This window comes from Oncorhynchus kisutch, linkage group LG5 (assembly GCF_002021735.2).
Source record: "Oncorhynchus kisutch isolate 150728-3 linkage group LG5, Okis_V2, whole genome shotgun sequence".
NCBI classification, from domain to species: domain Eukaryota; kingdom Metazoa; phylum Chordata; class Actinopteri; order Salmoniformes; family Salmonidae; genus Oncorhynchus; species Oncorhynchus kisutch.
The window spans coordinates 3,769,800-3,792,399 of record NC_034178.2 but is presented as its reverse complement, the minus strand read 5'-3'; the positions used below and the strand labels follow the sequence as shown (position 1 = coordinate 3,792,399).

The window sequence follows — 22,600 nt, the reverse complement described above, 5'->3', positions numbered from 1 at the left end:
GGTAGTAGTGTTGGTATGATGTCCCAAGCTGGGCTTCATACACATGTACTCAGTTTGACCTAAAAAAACATGTGTTTGTGTGTGTGTGTGTGTGCATATGTGTGTGTGTGTATGCATTTGAAGGTTCTTTTGAGGTCTGAGGTTTTAATGGGAATGCCCCTGTAATTCACCCTGATCCCCAGAGTCTGAAATGATTCATGAGTCTAAAAACAGCTAAAGAGATGAATACCGTCTATCAGTCTGCCTCAGTTTATCCTTCCCACTGCACTCTACAGAACAGGGTGACATCATCACGTCTCAGACTGAGAGAACTGACATTGATTATCTCCCTGGATGGCTGCTCTTTTATTCCCCAGTCAAACATTTCATTGGTTCCTTTTACAACAGTTCAACATGGTTTTCAAATCGATATGGGTGTTCTGAAGCAATTCAATGCTTATCAAAACAGAAGATGAGCCATGAGTGTATATTATAGAACTAATGTGATGAATACTGGACCTATATTGTCATAGCTTTTATTCCACTCATTCTATGGGATGATATCATCGCTTTGCAGACTGGCTGAGTGATAAGAAAATGTATCATCTCACTGACTTTTGTTAATCTGCTGAATGAGACAATGAGCCCCTCAGGGTGATTGGTATAGACAAGGTTATCAATCACTCTGATTGGAAAATTGGATCGTGTGACAGGCATTGTAGTGCAGTGAGTGAGTTTTCCAACTGGTGGACCAGGTCTGGTCTCCTGTGTCACAGACGTCATTGGGGTCAGCATAGAAACCATTATATGTTGTAAGGTCACACAAAAATCATGATTGCAACAAAGGTTCATGATTGTAGCGACCTTAAGCGACCGTTGCTGGATTCTTAAACACAGAGATACACATTGAGGCTTCTTGTCATGTATTCATCCGTTGACATGGAAATCTCTTGTAAGCGTATACCATTGTCATGACAACACAGATACTAGGCTCAGTATCGGTTGGTAAAGACAGTGTTGAGAGAGCTGAGAGGTCAGAAGTGAAGTGACGAGTGATCGTCTCATCATCTCTTCCTCAGTGGTGTGTTTTGTCTGTTGTGCAGTAGTAGACTGAACAAAGACTGAGACCAGTGAGTCCCTAGAAACCTGGGCTGGGAGTTCTTTCAAGGCAGGGATCTGATCTTGCAGTTGCTTTGGGAAAACAAAGTGCTATAAGAGTTCTAAAGTTTTGCCTGGCTAGCAATGGTAGTGTACTCGACTAAAAATAAGGAACTACTACTGTTAATACACTACAACAAACGGACAACCCCCTCAGTGAAACTTGACTGATTCCCTTGTAGTCTATTCTAAATCCTCATCTAAATGAACCGTCTCTAGCTGTTTCATGGTCATTAGATGTTTCCCCTCAACAGGGCCAAAGTCCTAAGTGATATAAGCATAAGCGACATAAGCGGTTGCTTAGGGCCCCCGGGGTCTCCACTTACTATTGAATATACTAAGAATACTAGAATACAGCAGGTGCAATTTCGAAATGTAGTTGTGCATCAGCAGTTTTTCTCTTGCTACTGTATGTCAGTCACTCCATTGGTCATGTCAGCTAACAATGATTTGAATGGTATCTGAACTTGTAGTAAGTCATGGCCGAATACCGACCGGGGACACAGGGCACATCCCCATGGGCCCTGAGCTCCAGGAGGCCACATTCATTTTGTTAGTCATTCTCACTCAGAAATCATGTTAGCGTGATAATTGTGGAATTGGAGGAAATTTGCTTTAAAACTGCAACCTTTTCCTTCCACTCCACTCCATGGGAAATGGGTAGAATTGCAGGTAATCTGTTATAAAACTGCAACATTTTCTCTACACCCATGGCAAAATGTGTAGAATTGCAAGAAATTAAATCTAAAACTGACCAAATCTCGCTTAGGGCCCGGCCCACAAAAGGCTAGAGCCGGCCCTGCCCCTCAATAACTGAAGGTGAGACTGACAGACTGATGGCATCGGGGTGTTCTGTATCTGTATGAGGTCATCATGAAGCCTGGAGACGGTTTGGGTTTTATGGATTTCTGCCCTGTCATGCTCCGTCCACTTTCATCTGACATGATCAAGATCTAATGAGAATTAATGTGATTCCTTCCATATGACATGATCAAGATCTAATGAGAATGAATGTGATTCCTTCCTAAAAGTGTACACTGACTCTGTACTAGCCTTACTACCCTCCAGCTAGAGATAGGGAGAGAGATAGGGAGAGAGATGAGAGAGAGAGATGAGAGAGACAGAGCTAGATGAAAGAGAGAGGTGGAAAGAGAGAGATGGCGAGAGAGAGATGGAGGAAGAGAGAGAGATGGAGAGAGCGAGTGAGAGAGATGAGAAGAGAGAAAGAGATGGAAAGAGATGGAGAGAGAGATGGAGGGAGAGAGAGAGAGATGAAGAGATGGAGCCCTTTGAATTTAATCGATCAAACCAGATATTTTCACATCAGCTCTTTTTCAGAGCTGCTCTGATTAGTCAAAAGACCAATTAGTGAGAAAAACAAATCTGAATTGGGTACCTTTGTGAACGGCGCCTTAGAGGAGTGATGGAGGAAGGGGAGAGAGACCTGAGGGGTTGGGGTGTGCGGTTGATCAAATTACCATCTCTGGGTTATAAATCAAATCATTATTAAGTCTCTCTGGAGGGTACACAAGAAGCAGGCACGTCATTTCTTGGACTGCTTCTGTGGGGTAAAGAGCAGATCCCAATCAGTCACATATTCACACATGCCAAAGTCACCCTGCAAGAATGACATCATGGACGAAAACCCACTAGTCAATTCCCCACCCACGCATACATTTATACACACACACACACACACACACACACACACACACACACACACACACACACACACACACACACACACACACACACACACACACACACACACACACACACACACACCTATACGCTCTGTGTGCAGCAACCATGGCAGCCAACATCTAAGCCATGACATCACCCTTCCCACCCCAGGAGAGGAGAAGGTGACTCGTGACTTGTCTGTCAGTCGGTGACTCTCTTCCCGGGGATTTCACTCAGCTAGACTCGATAACGGTACCGATACTGCAAGGACTTTTCAACAACCCTCTATGTGGTTTACACTAAACTACCAAAACAGACCATGTTACAGGTCCAATCAGCTGTCAGGGTCTACCTAGACCCATATCAGACCAAGGGGGGAAATTCCCTCTGACCACCACCTACCTACCGCCCACTGTCTAGCACCTCCACAGTCCTATGCTGCTGTGGGACAGATTCTTGAGCCTACAGTTTTCCCACAATGGTGAGTCACTGCATGGCTCTCCCGCTATCACACAGGTGCTGTCAGGAACCATTCAAATGGACATAGACACAGTATACACACATCACATCACTCCATACAGGTGCAGGGTTTAGAGAATATAATTTGAAAAGAAAGGATCCTTTTTGTAATACTCCCAGAGTTGCAGTAAAGACTGGATCAGAGTTCAGGGGGTTGTCATTACCTATTAGTCAAATACATAGTGTACATAAAGACAACACACGTACACAGAACATTAACGTCATTTAGCAGACGCTCTTAATAACCAGAGAGATTTACAGGAGCAATTAGGGTTAAGTGCCTTGCTCAAGGGCACATTGTTCGCCCTGTTGATGGCTCAGGGATTCAAACCAGCAATCTTTTGGTTACTGGCCCAACACTCTTAACCACTAGGCTACCTGCCAGGCTACATTGTCTTCAATTAGCCACAACTGGTAATAAATGAAATTCAGATTACAGACAATGACTCAATGGACTAATTCATTATTGAATGAATCATCTTGCACTTTATCTAGAACTCCTAGGAAACAATGGAGACATGCTAGAGTGGAACGAGTGGGATGGGGGTCCATACATCCTGTGACAACCTCTAAAGCCAGACTGCAGACTGCTCTAGACACCCACGCACCACATGGTCGGCCCTGACCCGAGCCCTGACTCCTGACTCAGTTGTCTAGGACCGTCTGAGACCCTGAGAACAGGATGTGTCACAAGCTTAGAGTTCTGTATGTGCCCGTGTAATGGAGTCCACCCATGAACGGCCGACCAGGTATTAGAACTCGCGTTCACAACTATATTTGATAGGGCTGTCGACTAACTTACTTTAATGCAGTATCTAGCTACAGTAGGAGTATGTAGTACTATAAAAAAAATCTGTCTAACTATAAAACATTTTCACAACTTGTAGCCTTTTAAGAACCACTATTTCTTAAGAGCAGTGATCTTCAATCCTGGTCCTGGGATCCACAGAGTCTAAACAAGGGCTATAGGGCTTTATGTACAGTAAATGAGTTGAATCAGGTACTTCAGTGCTGGGCTAGCACAAAATACTGAGAACTACTTCCTTGATAAATAGCGCCATCTGGTGACAGCAGCTTGGATCCACCCTGTAGTGTGCTGGCATGTCCATCCTTCTCATCCATCCACATAGCCGTTTTAGTCACGCCTTGTATAAGGTCAGATCTAAACATATATCCACGAAATTGTGAAGTAACAACTTCATACAAAGATTCAATCAATGTTTATTACCCAATGAAACATAATTATACTTTGGAAAGGCCAACCCACCATGGGCAGGTCTACAGTACACAACTGTTGGGATCTGGAATTCCTGGTAGGTTTTTCAAACTGACAGAAACTTCAGGCCTTTAAGGATTTGTATAAAACACTTTGCATAACACACATTTTTGTCCAAGTATCATTTCTTCTAACATTCCTTTTTACAATGTAGGCCTACATACAGTGCCTTGCGAAAGTATTCGGCCCCCTTGAACTTTGCGACCTTTTGCCACATTTCAGGCTTCAAACATAAAGATATAAAACTGTATTTTTTTTGTGAAGAATCAACAGCAAGTGGGACACAATCATGAAGTGGAACGACATTTATTGGATATTTCAAACTATTTTAACAAATCAAAAGCTGAAAAATTGGGCGTGCAAAATTATTCAGCCCCCTTTACTTTCAGTGCAGCAAACTCTCTCCAGAAGTTCAGTGAGGATCTCTGAATGATCCAATGTTGACCTAAATGACTAATGATGATAAATACAATCCACCTGTGTGTAATCAAGTCTCCGTATAAATGCACCTGCACTGTGATAGTCTCAGAGGTCCGTTAAAAGCGCAGAGAGCATCATGAAGAACAAGGAACACACCAGGCAGGTCCGAGATACTGTTGTGAAGAAGTTTAAAGCCGGATTTGGATACAAAAAGATTTCCCAAGCTTTAAACATCCCAAGGAGCACTGTGCAAGCGATAATATTGAAATGGAAGGAGTATCAGACCACTGCAAATCTACCAAGACCTGGCCGTCCCTCTAAACTTTCAGCTCATACAAGGAGAAGACTGATCAGAGATGCAGCCAAGAGGCCCGTGAACACTCTTGATGAACTGTAGAGATCTACAGCTGAGGTGGGAGACTCTGTCCATAGGACAACAATCAGTCGTATATTGCACAAATCTGGCCTTTATGGAAGAGTGGCAAGAAGAAAGCCATTTCTTAAAGATATCCATAAAAAGTGTTGTTTAAAGTTTGCCACAAGCCACCTGGGAGACACACCAAACATGTGGAAGAAGGTGCTCTGGTCAGATGAAACCAAAATGGAACTTTTTGGCAACAATGCAAAACGTTATGTTTGGCGTAAAAGCAACACAGCTCATCACCCTGAACACACCATCCCCACTGTCAAACATGGTGGTGGCAGCATCATGGTTTGGGCCTGCTTTTCTTCAGCAGGGACAGGGAAGATGGTTAAAATTGATGGGAAGATGGATGGAGCCAAATACAGGACCATTCTGGAAGAAAACCTGATGGAGTCTGCAAAAGACCTGAGACTGGGACGGAGATTGGTCTTCCAACAAGACAATGATCCAAAACATAAAGCAAAATCTACAATGGAATGGTTCAAAAATAAACATATCCAGGTGTTAGAATGGCCAAGTCAAAGTCCAGACCTGAATCCAATCGAGAATCTGTGGAAAGAACTGAAAACTGTTGTTCACAAATGCTCTCCATCCAACCTCACTGAGCTCGAGCTGTTTTGCAAGGAGGAATGGGAAAAAATGTCAGTCTCTCGATGTGCAAAACTGATAGAGACATACCCCAAGCGACTTACAGCTGTAATCGCAGCAAAAGGTGGCGCTACAAAGTATTAACTTAAGGGGGCTGAATAATTTTGCACGCCCCAATTTTTCAGTTTTTGATTTGTTAAAAAAGTTTGAAATATCCAATAAATGTCGTTCCACTTCATGATTGTGTCCCACTTGTTGTTGATTCTTCACAAAAAAATACAGTTTTATATCTTTATGTTTGAAGCCTGAAATGTGGCAAAAGGTCGCAAAGTTCAAGGGGGCCGAATACTTTCGCAAGGCACTGTAGTTACACCTCCAATAATTTTAAATCAAATAAATTATTTAAAAAGTACATTCAAGTAAACAATAGGCTATCAACCCTGAGATTAGGTAAAGTGAGATATTAGCTATTCAGATTTCAGGGAACTCAGACATATCTCTTCAAGCGTGCATGATGTCTGAATGGCCACGGGATGGTTCATGTTGATGAGAGAAGACACCTGACTGTCCACCATGGCTTTTAAACAGTCCTGCAGATCTCTAAGGTCCCAGGTCTTCTGACAGTCAGAGTCCCTCAATGCCATGCGCACACAGATGTTCCTCAGCTCTATGCTTACCTAGGTGGAGAGAGTAGAGGCACAGATAGAACAATGAGACAGATATTTCACCGGATGTATAAATGTGAAGTATCAAGTTGGCGTTTCCACTCACTACCAAATATGGTGATGAGCGGAAACCCAGTGGCCCGGCAGTGGGAGAAGATGGAGCGAGATGGATTTTGGCCGACGTTCTGCACATTTTCTCATTGATGAAACCAAATCTCCATACAGTTTCCAAAACTAAAATCTGTAAAAAACAGAGTGGACTGAGTTTTGTAGACTTTACTCTTTGCCAAAGTTTTAAAAATTGTGTTGTTTAGGAGTGCAAGGGAAACTTGAGTTCTTGCACACGCGCATTTGACAGAGTAGGTGTTCTCTAAAGGAAATATGCAAATAAATGCTAGATTGAGCCAATAGGTTCTCACTAGGTCGTGCTTGGCTCTGTTCACCTCCTTGCTTGTTTTGCCCACTATGATTTATTTGCTCCCATTGGAAACGACAGGCTCTGGTCGATCTTGCGTTAGTTATGAAACATATTTGGTAGAGGCGTCCGCATACATAGGTTTGGTTTGCTCCTAGCAGAACTCAGGTAGGTGAACATCTCTGCTCGCATACTCCCGAAGACCTTTGTTTGAAAAAGCGGCAATATTACTTTTGGTTTGTCGTGTCATCATAGCAACAACATAGCCAGTACAGTTCCTCAAAATAGCTTAAATTAATTCAGATAAAATCAAGAAATCTGTAAAAAATTGACATTTTTTTAACGTCTATTTACATCTAGATGTTTGGTGCAGTATTTCTCAAGTGAAAAAATGTGCATGAAAAATAGTTAGACTAGACTGATGGGCACTTGCTACAGATGATTTGTTTATATCGTAGTTTAAGATAACTAAGGTGGACTAATCCACATAAATAGAAGCATTGTTTCCTCAAAACGTTTTTGCCACTGAGCAAATTTCAACTTCCAGCTCAAGTTTACTGTCAACACTGAGGCTGTACCCGCTTTAAGTTACAGTTGTAGAAATTGTAGAAATAGGAAGCCTTATGACTTTGTGGCTGTGGTAACTAGTGACGACCGTTTAGAAACTCAAGAGCAGACAAGGAATGTTGTTTGTACACTCTGTTTGTTCTTTCTATATTTTACATTTTGAATTGCTTTACAATACAAAAAATAAAGGTTAGGATAACGTACGTGTCAGGTTAGGATAATTAACAGTTAAAGTTAGGAAAAGGGTTAGGCTTAGCTACAATGCTACAGTTGTCAACAACTGTTGTCCCGACATAAAATAAACGGCCACAGACCAATGGCTAGCATCAATTGGTGTAACTTGATATCAAGACACACCTATATCAGAAAACGCCCCTAATTGCGGTCTGCAATTATACCCTTCACGAAAAAAAGACCAAAACGTCACAAAAACGTCTTCGTTATATATCGGTGAACTGTTTCGACTGGGAAGCTTTTAGGTCGAGCCAACATGAGTCAGTCATAACAAATGCAGTGTTTTTTAAAAACACATACAACATATTTTGATGTCCATATACCATACAATATTGTTTTCTCATTCATAATCATGTTTATTCTCATCTCTAGCCTATCAACCAAATAGAAAGATATCAAACATTTTTGTCAAATTATGAAAACCAGCAGATGCACACCATCACTCACCAAGAAATTAGAACTTCATATAAGTGATAAAACACTCACTTTAGGACGCAGAAATATCCTCAGATCCTGAAACGAACTATGACTGATTTCTTCGTCGAATGTGAGTATTTGGGTTAGAATATCGATTAGCTGCGTAATGACACATTCACGCGCCTTTTCTGCTATTGTGCGGGCCGCTGCTGACGAATCTTGGTTGGTTGTCACTTGTTTTTCTATTCCAAGTTAACTGGCCCTACTGATCGCTATTTGGTGAGAGCGCACTTTCTGTAGCAACTTCAGTGCCTCTGTTTGGTGCTCCATGGGACAGTACTGCAACGTTGCTGTCTCCATTTGGGCTCCTCTCTGTGTCGCTGCCTATAGCGCGATTGCACCTAGGTGCGCTTTAGTCACAAGAGTTTCCACTTCTCCCACTCATGCGTCAATTGTTGTGCTATCGCTGGTATTTGTGGTAATTAAATGTTAATGACAGCCACTTTCCCAACATACACACACACCACATTAACTTTTTTCCCAACTGTTAACTGTTTACTTTAGTCAGCGAAAAGGGCCACAGGGAGTTGGAAAATGAGGCATAAGACCTAAAGTAAACACATCGAAGAACATCCCAACTATACAAGGTTTAGGCTTTATAAGATCACACATCAACACCTCCTTATGCAGATTACAGTTACTGTGTACTCATGGCATCTGGAAAGGCTGAGAGGAGAGAAAGGAGACATTCCTTGCTGTTGTCTAGCAGACCCCAAACTATTAAAATAAATAAAAGTAACCTTTATTTAACTAGGCAAGCCAGTTAAGAACAAATTCTTATTTACAATGACGGCCGACCCCGGCTAAACCCGATCGATGCTGGGCCAACTGTGCACGGCCCCATGGGACTCCCAATCACGGCCGGATTTGATACAGCTTGGAATTGAACCAGGGACTGTAGTGACCTTTTGCACTGAGATGCAGTGCCTTAGACCGCTGTGCCACTCGGGAGCTCAAAACTACAGCATCTCTATTCAATAGATCCGTCTCTCTGCTATCTTTCTGCTATCGAATACAAGCCTGGGGGGCATGTATTAGCTATGGCAGAGTTCTGGTGTTGACAGCAGCTGCACGTGAAGCTAGTCTTTTCTATAATGGCTGCTACCTTTCCTCGTCTCTTATTTAATTTACACTCATTTGAAAGCCCAGGAAAGTGCTAATGAGGGAAAGGCAATGATGCACTGACAGGGTGTCCCCACCCCATGGCAACCCCAGGTGTCCCCACCCCATGCCAACCCCAGGTGTCCCCTAGAAGGTGGCAGTCACGACAACAACACAGAGCTCACCCAGGAGTCTCCCACAGATTGAATCAACCTGTTTAGAATATCTAAACATCATTTTGTCAATGTGGTTACAATGTTGAATCAACGTGGAGACCATTGGATCATCAACAAAAATCTGAGATACCGACTTATCACTTTTTGTCTACATTATTTATAAAACTTCCCACTGGGCACACAGTAGTTTAATCAACGTTGTTTCCACGTCATTTCAATGAAATTACATTGAACCAGCATTGAATAGACATTGAATTGACATCTGTGCCCAGTGGGTTAGTAAGCATGTGTAGAAACATTGTTGATTCTTTGGAAACTGTCAGAACTAGCATACCTTTGTGGAGTTCAACATTTCATTTCCTAAATGGTCTCAGATTTTCAAATGATGTGCTTCCAAATGGAGTCCAACTCCACATACTTAGAGCAGTTGGCAGAATCGTGAGTTCACGTCGTTGAGGTGGCCCTTTTGAAAAGGTGTAGTGTCTCCCAGAAAAGGTGTCTTCGTTGGTGAGGTCACTGGAAGAAGAAGCAGATGCCATGGTTTGGCCATTCGTTTCTTCCTTTCTCACACTGTCTGGTTCTTCTGTGTCTAAATGGGACAAGAAAGACTCCTTTATCTGGCTGTATCATATGAAAATGTATCTTTCATATCTTCTGATATGTAATGAAGGCTGTATAACTTGTCCAATAATAAACACATTTTGCTGTTTAATAACCTTTTTTTCCCTCCCTACTAGCTAGCAATTCGAACAAACCCAAATTGCCTCATCTCTCTCGCTCTCTCCCGCCCCCTGCGGGTTGTCTCTGTACACGCAGGGCTCTCCTGTCCCTCTGGCCATGATGGTGTCCTCAGACACACACAGGTTCTGCAGCAGGAAGTTGGTGGTCATCAGGCCTTTCCCCTTCACCTGGATCTCTCCTCTTTCCAGGATGTCAAAGCCCTTATCTTCCAGCGTGAAGAATCAACAACAAGTGGGACACAATCATGAAGTGGAACGACATTTATTGGATATTTCAAACTTTTTTAACAAATCAAAAACTGAAAAATTGGGCGTGCAAAATTAGTCAGCGCCCTTAAGTTAATACTTTGTAGCGCCACCTTTTGCTGCGATTACAGCTGTAAGTCGCTTGGGGTATGTCTTTATCAGTTTTGCACATCGAGAGACTGAATTTTTTTCCCATTCCTCCTTGCAAAACAGCTCGAGCTCAGTGAGGTTGGATGGAGAGCATTTGTGAACAGCAGTTTTCAGTTCTTTGCACAGATTCTCGATTGGATTCAGGTCTGGACTTTGACTTGGCCATTCTAACACCTGGATATGTTTATTTTTGAACCATTCCATTGTAGATTTTGCTTTATGTTTTGGATCATTGTCTTGTTGGAAGACAAATCTCCGTCCCAGTCTCAGGTCTTTTGCAGACTCCATCAGGTTTTCTTCCAGAATGGTCCTGTATTTGGCTCCATCCATCTTCCCATCAATTTTAACCATCTTCCCTGTCCCTGCTGAAGAAAAGCAGGCCCAAACCATGATGCTGCCACCACCATGTTTGACAGTGGGGATGGTGTGTTCAGGGTGATGAGCTGTGTTGCTTTTACGCCAAACATAACATTTTGCATTGTTGCCAAAAAGTTCAATTTTGGTTTCATCTGACCAGAGCACCTTCTTCCACATGTTTGGTGTGTCTCCCAGGTGGCTTGTGGCAAACTTTAAACAACACTTTTTATGGATATCTTTAAGAAATGGCTTTCTTCTTGCCACTCTTCCATAAAGGCCAGATTTGTGCAATATACGACTGATTGTTGTCCTATGGACAGAGTCTCCCACCTCAGCTGTAGATCTCTACAGTTCATCAAGAGTGTTCACGGGCCTCTTGGCTGCATCTCCGATCAGTCTTCTCCTTGTATGAGCTGAAAGTTTAGAGGGACGGCCAGGTCTTGGTAGATTTGCAGTGGTCTGATACTCCTTCCATTTCAATATTATCGCTTGCACAGTGCTCCTTGGGATGTTTAAAGCTTGGGAAATCTTTTTGTATCCAAATCCGGCTTTAAACTTCTTCACAACAGTATCTCGGACCTGCCTGGTGTGTTCCTTGTTCTTCATGATGCTCTCTGCGCTTTTAACGGACCTCTGAGACTATCACAGTGCAGGTGCATTTATACGGAGACTTGATTACACACAGGTGGATTGTATTTATCATCATTAGTCATTTAGGTCAACATTGGATCATTCAGAGATCCTCACTGAACTTCTGGAGAGAGTTTGCTGCACTGAAAGTAAAGGGGGCTGAATAATTTTGCACGCCCAATTTTTCAGCTTTTGATTTGTTAAAATAGTTTGAAATATCCAATAAATGTCGTTCCACTTCATGATTGTGTCCCACTTGCTGTTGATTCTAAACAAAAAAATACAGTTTTATATCTTTATGTTTGAAGCCTGAAATGTGGCAAAAGGTCGCAAAGTTCAAGGGGGCCGAATACTTTCGCAAGGCACTGTAGGTATAGTTAGAGAGAATCAGAACCAATAACTAAGTTATTCGGACAACTTTATTGGCAAATCTGAATGGGAGCCATGTTGGCACTACCTGTATGTGAAGGGGCTGAGGTGTATGTGGTCAGGCACTCCGTGACTCTCCATGTGGGAGGAAGTGTTGACCGTATCTCCAAACAGGCAGTATCGAGGCATCTTGTCCCCTACCACACCAGCCAGCACTGGACCTGTGTGCAGACCCACCCGAATCTGGTACACGCACGCCACACATAGACATGTTTGTAACGGCCACACTTTTCATTACACAGGTCTTCTAGCTCATTTGAAGAGTAGAACAAAATAAAAAGGCCGCAGATATGCTGGCCCTGTCTGGAGGACCAGGTAGATATAGAATTAGGCAGACATTGCCATCGTACCTGCTTTCACCCTCTTGCCCTCCTTCAGCTGGTTGGCTACGTGGCGAGGCAACATGGCGTAGAGCAGAGTCTCCGTCTTCTTCTTCTCCCCCTCAAGGTGATCCTCAGCTCCTCCTATGAAATTACAAAATGATAGACAAAGAGGATGAGAAAACAGTGAGATGAGAAACGGACAAAGAAGGAGAGATGTATGTGCCTTTTTGCGCTCCAGCTGATTGGACAGCTCCATCTCGGCCAGACGCTGTTGGTTAAGCAGGATGAGGTCCCGGGTGGTGTCGTGCTGGGCGATGTCGGAGATGTGCAGACCCCTCTCCTCCAACTCCTGCAGGCTGCGCAGCTTCGGAGAGCACAGGCACACCATACAGCCCAGAGACTCCATCCACACCATCTGACCTGGGTACAGGGGAGTTATTCAGTCATACCATGGACACAATGCAGAGCCAACCTGCACAATCAGACATCGGATCAGAGAAGGGGAGTTTGACTGAACCTCTGAGTTTGAGCATGGACTGATGCTGAGAAGCCAGGGGCACCATCTCCCGTCTGGTCTTCAGGACAAACTGGCTGTTGATGAACATCCTGATGCTCTCGATGTTGAAGGTCACCTGTGGATGGACAATGCTGAAGTACTCATCCAGACGGCTGTCCATCGTCTGCAGCCCAGGGACAAACTTCTGGATGTTAATCCCAGTCTGCTTCACCTTGAGCTGGGCACACATAGAGAAGAGTACTGGTAACAATGTACCAATAGGAGTAATAGCTGCTTAATTATTACTTTGCATAAACTTAGAAATATACAAGTTGCCTTACCTGTTTATCAAAGACAATGTGGAAAGGGAAGGCATTGCAGAATGCTTGTTCCTCCATCCACAGCTTATCTGGGTAGCAGGGTGTGAATGAGTGGGGCAGGGATCACACCAGAGATCTCACACTGAACCCCTGGAGGCCACAGTGTCTGCTGGGTGTAGACTACTGTGCTCTTATTATTTAACCCTCTTGACCTCATTCTACTTTCATTCAATTATAAACATATAATACTTCAACACTGCTACTTGACTCTTGTTTTGAATCATGACAAATTTAAATGAAAAATAAACGTCTCAACCCTCCTATCAATCTCCTCATCCTCCTTGGTTACCTCCTTGATCTCTCTTTAGGGCCGGAAATCCCTCGTTGACCCTCGGCTCCTCTGAGAGACCAGGAAGACCACATGTTCTTTCTTCCCTGTTCGCTCGTCCTCCTCTGATTGGTTAAGGATGGTCATGCTCACTTCGCTGTCAAAGAAGTCTTTGGCCAGCGCCTCAACGATGCCTGCACAGAGAGAAAAGAGAGAACCTCCTTAGATTAAAGGTACACTTTAGGTATGGATGATTACCGTACCTGGCACAATATGATATAGGCCTTTCCTGTCCGTGTAGTAATGAAGCAACATCCTTCCATCATCGTTCTTCTCCACACGGAACGAGGGAGCGTTCATCTCCTGGAAGAAGGATATTTATTGCATACATAATCTTTTTAAATTTTAAATTTGGGCTCTAATGGATTGATAATAGATTATCCATTGTAGATTGTAGAGGCCGTAAAGAGAAGGTCACCTGGTAGGAGAGAGCCAGGTAGCTGTGAAGGGCCTCCAGGTTCCCCCCTAGCGTACGCAGCATCGTGTCGTACCCTGCCATCTTACAGAAGCTGAAGTAGTACTCCCCGAAAAGCTTCAGCACCACCTCAGAAAGCATGTCTGTGGCTACAACACCACCACATCATCATTATTGTCATCACTATATCATCACCAACTGTCAAACTAAATGGTGCCTATCTCTCCCCTTAGTTTGGGATTGTGGACTGTCACATAATTCTAACCCTGACACCGTGTCATGTCCACAGGCTCTGGGGTGACCCCTCAGGTACAGGACACCTGGAACACACTTGGGTCACCTGTGCCACACCTGGAAGGCCTCAGCAGGGACGTTGTTAACACCTGGCCTTACACACCCCCTCCCCCAAGGAGGTAGACAATCCTAACCACTGATATAAGGGTATCAAAAACACTGACCTGTGTTTCTGGTTCAAGATGAAACACCGTTATAGAATTGTAAAGAGCGTAGAGACGGGTACTTACCCAGCATAGTACATGCCTCCTGCACAAGACGCAGAGTAATGACATCATCGTATATCTCATAAGTCATGAACGTGTCCTGGACCTCTGCCAGGGTCCTGAAGAGATAGAGAGAATTGGCATACTCATGTCCTGAATCCTTTCAAATTTACATCAACATTTACTTAGTACACAAAACACCAGACCTCAGTTTCTCCCATGTTTTTTCACCAAATTTCTCAATGACCAGAGATTTCAGACAGGTTTTTATGAATCCGTACTGCAAACACAAACAGCGAAGAAGAAGAGAGCGATATGAGATATCATAGTTGTCAAAAGCAAGAATGGGTTAGAATGACTAGAATGACTTGATGTTAAAATCAACAAACAGACATCTTGGTACTCACCATCTCTCTGGTATCTCTCTGTCCTCGTCCTCCTGGTTTGTACTCTCTATGTACAGAACCCCTAACTCCTCACTCACTCACGCACACACACAATGGAATTATTCTGCCACCATATGGTGAGAATTAGACATTGCAGGGCATCCAGTCCCATCTTCTTGTTGCATGAATCCTGTCTTCAATTTTTCCAATTATTTTATTTTTCGCAATGTGTATTCTTTCTCTTGGTAGTTGATAAAATCAGTGGAGGCTGCTGAGGGGAGGACGGCTCATAATAATGTCTGGAACGGAGTGAATGGAATGGCATCAAACACATAGAAACCACACGTTTAATGTATTTTATACCATTCTGCCTATTCTGCTCCAGCAATTACCACGAGCCTGTCTTCCCCAATTAAGGTGCCACCAATCTCCTGTGGATACAATATACACTGAGTGTACAAAACATTACATAAAATGATCAAGTGAATCCAGGTGAAAGCTATGTTCTTTTATTGATGTCATCTGTTAAATCCACTTCAATCAGTGTAGATGAAGGGGAGGAGACAAGTTAAAGAAGGGTTTTTAAGCCTGGAGATAATTGAGACATGGATTGTGCATGTGTGCCATTCAGAGGCTGAATGGGCAATACAAAAGATTTAAGTGCCTTTGAACGGGAGATGGTAGTAGGTGCCAGGCACACCTGTTTGTGTCAAGAACTGTAACGCTGCTGGGTTTTTCACACTCAACTGTTTACCATCTGTATCAAGAATGGTCCACTCCCAGAAGGACATCCAGCCAATTTAACACTACTGTGGGAAGTATGGAGTCAACATGGACCAGCATCCCTGTAGAACGCTTTCGACACCTTGTAGAGTCCATACCCCGACAAATTGAGGCTGTTCTGAAGGCAAAAGGGGGTGCAACTCAATAGTAGGAATGTGTTCCTAATGTTTTGTAGGTCTGTATATCAGTAGTATAGAACACACACAGCTGCCTGAACTGTTATTGGTTGGAAGTCCTTGTCCATGGTCCTGAAATAGTGTCCAGGTCAATGTTGCAGGCTGCATGTGAGATTAAGGGTTAACAGCCTCTTTGAAATTTGGTCTATTTGAAGTAAATAACGCATTTCAGTCTTTGGATGCAAAAGGAAGCTATTTTATTTTTCTAATAAATGATTACTTGACATAGTCTGCAAAAACCATAAACAGTAGACGTCTGTCTTATCTGAAAGAAAAAAGAAACAATTATGATTGCGCTGCCTATGCTTTCCCACTTTCCCAATAAATGTTTTACCAGTGTCACAACATATTACGTGTAACACAATACAAGCCAAAACTAGACACAAAATTGTAAAAACTGATACATCCTGGCATGCTTTCAAAAAACAAATGGCTCCCTAAAATAAAGTGTGAACTGACGAAAAGTTACTTTGATCATTGTTGTAAAAAAAGTTACGTTCATGTTCAGTTTGGCGGAAATTTTCAGACCCCTCAAGGAGGATCAAATGTTAAGATGATTTGGAATCAAACAAACATTGATTTGGAGTGAATCAACACGTGAACTACTTTTTTTAACGAACTTAAAATTGCTCTGACATTACATCACAGCAATTTTTATTTTGCAATGATCATAACAGTTGGCAGTATTTTCTGTTAATCTTTAATTGATGTACTTTTCCAAAAGAAATCCCCTCCATCGGTAAAGTGCTTATGCGCGGTGTATAACCAGAGACAGCAGAGAAATCATTCCCAGACCATCTCTAGTGTAACTCCAGGAAGAGAAGAACCAATAGCCTACAGCTGAATCAAGTGCAGCATTGCCAAAGGAGAAGCAGGTAAGACCTTAAACGTTTATTTAAATACTGAGTTTTTACGATCGACAACAAATCACAGCCATTCTCAACGCTGTTTGTGTTATATGGGTTTTGTAATCAGCGTGAGTCATTTCACATGGAGGGCAATGAAATGACAATGGTGTAACTGATAAGGTAGAGATACTAAAACACAGCGAAAAATACAGTTTAGAGCATGGAGGCTTTTCAGTTGTAATTCGAGTAACACTTCAACTACAGCAGAACATACAGTATAAACGCATACTATATTTACTGTCTTGTTCTACACAGGGATGTTGTGTGAAAGCGCACTCTGGGCCATGGATCACCATGAAGACTTGGCGAGAGAACTCACTCCTCCTCACGCGTCCCTATCAGAGCCAACATCAGACCGGGGTAGTTTCTACCCTCATCTCTCCAAATGCGCCAACATCGAGGTTGATGGCAGGGAAAATATGGAAAACCATACAGTGAAAGAGGCGGTGAAACAGAGATCGGGTCATCAAGAAAATGGACTGGTCTCAGGAGACCAATTAGTGAGGAATATGGCATCACCCAATTCTACAGAGCTGTTTGGATCAACAGGGAGAGGGAAGTCATCAGGAGCCGGACGGACACTGCTACCCTGTCAGACTTCATCTCCAAGCCTCTCGCAGAGTCGCACGAAAAACGATATAGTGTAAAGCTTGCCTCTTCATTCTCCATGGACATATTTAACAGTGGCTTATGGAACAATGTTGTTTATTTTGTATGTCATTTCACTATCCTTCATAACCTGTGCTTTTTCGCTGACACGGTCGCCAGTTGTACGGTGTTTCCTCCGACACAATGGTGGGGCTGGCTTTCGGTGAGCAGTGTGTCAAGTAGCAGTGTGGCTTGTCAGTGTCGTGTTTCGGAGGACGCATGACTATCGACCTTCGCCTCTCTGGAGTCGGTACGGGAGTTGTAGCGATGCGACAAGACTGTAAGTACCAATTGGATTTCACGAAAATGTGGAGAAAAAGGTGTAAAAGGTACAAACAAAAATGACAATAACCTGTGCTTGATATCCTGTTCAACCCTTCCTGTGAATTAAATAGCCCTATAGGCCTATTGCTTATTGCATTTGTTTGATTGAAGAATGTTCATTTATTGACTAAATGTGCAGTGTTTTAACATTCACCATCACTGGAACACTGTAACAGGATGGCATGGAATGAATCCTGTACTCTATTCTGTGTTGATGTTATTAACCAATAGGGATAGAATAGGCCTGTAATTGTTTCTTATCATTATTCCTTTCCATTCAATATAGGTCCATTCCAGATAGTGAAGATAGATATTTCATAGACCTAAATATCTATCTAGGTCTATGAAAATACTGTAGATGTTAGTTACCATAACTGCCCTCAGATCCAGGTTTATAAGGAAGCACTTACGAGAGTCAAATTTAGTTGTACATTTATGTTCAGTCATTTTTCTTAGAAACAGAACACCATATTTTGCTAAAATATTATGTTTTATTTCATTTGAAAGTAGCTGTTGTCACCAGAAAACAAGTCTCGACTATTCAATGATTACTACCATTCATATGGGCACAACATACAGTACCTTCAGAAACTATTCATAGCCCTTGACTTATTTCACATTTGGTTGTATTTCTATTCATTAGGGATCTCCATTAGCTGCTGAACTTTAAAAGGCCAGCCCTGCTGCCCTGTTTTGAGCCAACTGTCATTTTCCCTCTTGGTGGCACCTGGCCACACTACTGAACAGTAGTCTAGGTGCGACACAACTAGGGCATGTGGGCCCTGCCCTGTTGATAGTGTTGTTAAGAAGGTAGAGCAGTGCTTTATTATGGACAGACTTCTCCCCATTTTAGAGTTTACAGTTTACAATCCAGGGTTACTCCAAGCAGTTTAGTCACCAACTTGCTCAATTTCCACATTCTTCATTACAAGACATAGTTGAGGTTTAGGGTTTAGTAAATGATTTGTCCCAAATACAATGCTTTTAGTTTTAGAAATATTTAGGACTAAGTTATTCCTTGTTACCCATTCCAAAACTAACTGCAGCTCTTTGTTAAGTGTTGCAGTCATTTCAGTTGCTGTAGTAGCTGACGTGTATAGTGTTGAGTCATTTGCATACATAGACACAATGACCTTACTCAAAGCCAGTGGCATGTCATTAGTAAAGATTGAAAAAAGCAAGGGGCCTAAACAGCTACCCCGGGGAATTCATGATTCTACCTGGATTATGCTTGAGAGGCTTCCATAAAAAAAAACACCCTGTGTGTTCTGTTAGACAAGTAACTCTTATCCACATTATAGCAGGGGCTGTAAAGCCATAACACATACACTTTTCCAGCAGCAGACTCAAAGCTGCACTGAAGTCTAACAAGACAGCCCCCACAATCATTTTATCATCAATTTCTCTCAGCCAATCATCAGTCATTTCTGTAAGTGCTGTGCTTGTTGAGTGTCCTTCCCTATAAGCGTGCTGAAAGTCTGTTGTCAAAGTCTGTTGCCTGAATTCAAAAATGATTCAATATTTTTTTAAATCCTCACCCATCTACACACCAAACCCCATAATGACAAAGTGAAAACATGTTTTTAGAAATTCTTGCAAATGTGTTGAAAATTAAGTACAGAAATATCTAATTCACGTAAGTATTCACACCTGAGTCACATTTGGCAGTGATTACAGCTGTGAGTCTTTCTGGGTAAGTGTCTAATAGCTTTGCACACCTGGATTGTACAGTATTAGCCCATTATTTTATTTTTTAAATTCTTAAAGCTCTGTCAAGTTGGTTGTTGATCATTGTTACACAGCCATTTACAAATATAACGCTTTGTATTCAAGACATAAAGTTAATGTATTTGCCACATTTTTTGCAGTTGTACTTTTTTGCCTTATTGCAAACAGGATGCATTTTTTAAATATTTTTATTCTGTAATGGCTTCCATCTTTTCATTCTGTCATTTAGGTTAGTAGTGTAGAGTAACTACAATGTTGTTGATCCATTCTCAGTTTTCTCCTATCACTGCCATTAAACTCTGTAACTATTTTAATGTTACATTAGCATGGTTAGATCCCTGAGAGATTTGGGGCGGCAGGGTAGACTAGTGGTTAGAGCGTTGGACTAGTAACCGAAAGGTTGCAAGTTTGAATCCCCGAGCTGACAAGGTACAAATCTGTTGTTCTGCCCCTGAACAGGCACTGTTCCTAGGCCGTCATTGAAAATAAGAATTTGTTCTTAACTGACTTGCCTAGTAAAATAAAGGTAAAATAAAATAAATGTCTTTCCTCTCTGGCAACTGAGTTAGAAAGGAGGCCTGTATATTTGCAGTGACTGGGTGTATTGATACAGCATCCAAAGTGTAATTAATAACTTCACCATACTCAAAGGGAAATTCTATGTCTGCTTTTTAATAATTTTTTTTACCCATCTACCAATAGGTCAAATCAAATCTTTATTTATACAGCACATTTCAGACATGGAATGCAATGCAATGTGCTTTACAGGAAAAAAATAATGACACCCAACTGAACAACTAGAAAGAACCCTAAGGAAAAGCAAAGCTAAAAATATATATTTTAAAATATGTCCACAGTTTTGCCCCCCCCTCAGGTTCTCTGGCAGGCTATTCCAGAGGCTGGGGGAATAATAACTAAAGGCTGTCTCTCCATGCATCTTAGTCCTAGGATTTGGGATAGTTAAAAGGCCAGTGCCAGAGACCTACTGGGTAAATAACTTAAAAGCATGTCTGACATGTATTGGGGTGCACAACCATGGATTGATTTAAAAACCAATGGAAGAATCTTAAAATGTATTCTAAAACTCACAGGCAGCCAGTGCAGAGACCTTAAAACCGGTGTAATGTGTTCTCTCCGTCTGGTCTTTGTCAGTACCCGTGCTGTAGCATTCTGTATGTTTTGCAGTTGACCAATGGCTTTTTTGGGTAGACCAGACAGGAGAGCATTACAGTAGTCAAGCCTGCTTGTAATAAAAGCGTGGATGAATCTCTCTGGATCAGCCTATGAGAGAAATGGACACACCTTGGCAATGTTCCTCAGATGGTAAAAATGAATTTTGATCACATTCCAAATGTGTGATGAGAAATTTAGTTCAGAATCTAAAATAACACCTAGGTTTTTTACCTGGTGTTTAATCTTTATTGCCCATGAATTCAAATGTGCGGCTAGATTCTCTCTTTGTGCTTTGGCTCCAACAATAAGTACCTTGATCTTATGATGATTTAGCTGGAGGAAGTTGTGAGCCATCCAAGTATTTAAAACACTAATACAGTCTAATAATTTATCCTTGGAGCTAAAGTTGGGTATCGTCTGCGTAGCAGTGGAAATCAATGCTGAGCTTTCTGATAACGCTGCCAAGGGGTAACATATATAAATTGAACAGTACCGGTGTCACAATCGCCTGGAGTGGTGGGTGCAGAGTCAATTGCAGAGAGCAGAGGATACTGGGGAAAACCGTCTTTATTGGGATTCCCACACGAATGCCCAAAACCATAGGCGATAACCATAAACAGACAGAAAAATAGTCCGACCCAACACAGGGCACAGACAGACAGACAGACAGACAGACAGACGGACGGACAGACGGACAGACAGAAAATAATCCTGCATGAACATAGGCGGGCCTAAAAGGCTAAAATAGACATAAATCAGGAAACAAAATAAGGGACAGGTGCAACCAATAAGACCAAACGAACAGAAAAGGAAAAAGGGATCGGTGGCGGCTAGTAGACCGGTGACGACGACTGCCTAGCGCCGCCTGAACAGGCAGGGGAGCCACATTCGGTGGGAGTCGTGACAACCAGACCCAAAATCGAACCATGTGGAAAGCACATGTGATATGTATTTTCTTTGAGTTATGTTACAAGAAACACTTGACTGGTTAAATAGGTCCTAAAACAATTTAGAACTGGACCGGAGAAGCCAACCCACATCTCTAGTCTTTCCAGAAGGACATCATGGTCAACAGTGTCAAATGCAGCACCTTAATCTAAGAGTACAAGGACAGAGTTGTTGTTTGGCATCTGTGTTGGCTCTAAGATCATTTACCACTTTAACTAAGACTGTCTCTGTGCTGTGGTGGGCATAAAAAACAGAATAGAATTGTTCAAAAATACAAACTTCTAATCAGGTCTTGCTTGACTGATACCGAGCCTAATGTTATCTAATCTTACCTCTGAAATACACTGCAAACTCATTACATTTAGATGTGGAGGAAAGTTCAAATAGGTTTGCAGGGGTAGGATTCATCAGGCCATTATTGGTCAAGACTCAAATTATTCTGATTAATAGTGATGAAGTTCAACAAATGACCCCGGTTGGCATTTATAATTGCCTTGTTATATATGCCAAGTTGCTCTCTCAGAATATCATAATGGACCTGCAACTTATGTTTCAAATACTTTTTATTAAACACACACAAGAATGGTGTATAGGTATACAAGACAGGTATACAATTCTTATTTAAACATAAAAGAGCATACAGGAACAACAAGACCCAGAGTTCTGGGTGCAAAACAAATAATACAAAACATGACATACAAAGCAAGGACATGTAGAAAGAAAGAGGGTAGATGTCCCGCCCCCCACCAGAGATAATTCATCTCTTCCCTGTGCTATCGAGGGTGTTTAAAAATGTTTGTAGTCCTCACTCAGTTCCTCAGATCTCTTAAAACAAAGGTCGTTAAAACCT

At 42.2% G+C, this 22,600-nt stretch overlaps 1 pseudogene; it reads right to left on the bottom strand.

Moving 5' to 3' along the window:
- Positions 1-3,984: 3,984 nt before the first annotated feature.
- Positions 3,985-14,767, bottom strand: LOC109890360 (guanylate cyclase soluble subunit beta-2-like; annotated as a pseudogene).
- Positions 14,768-22,600: the final 7,833 nt, after the last annotated feature.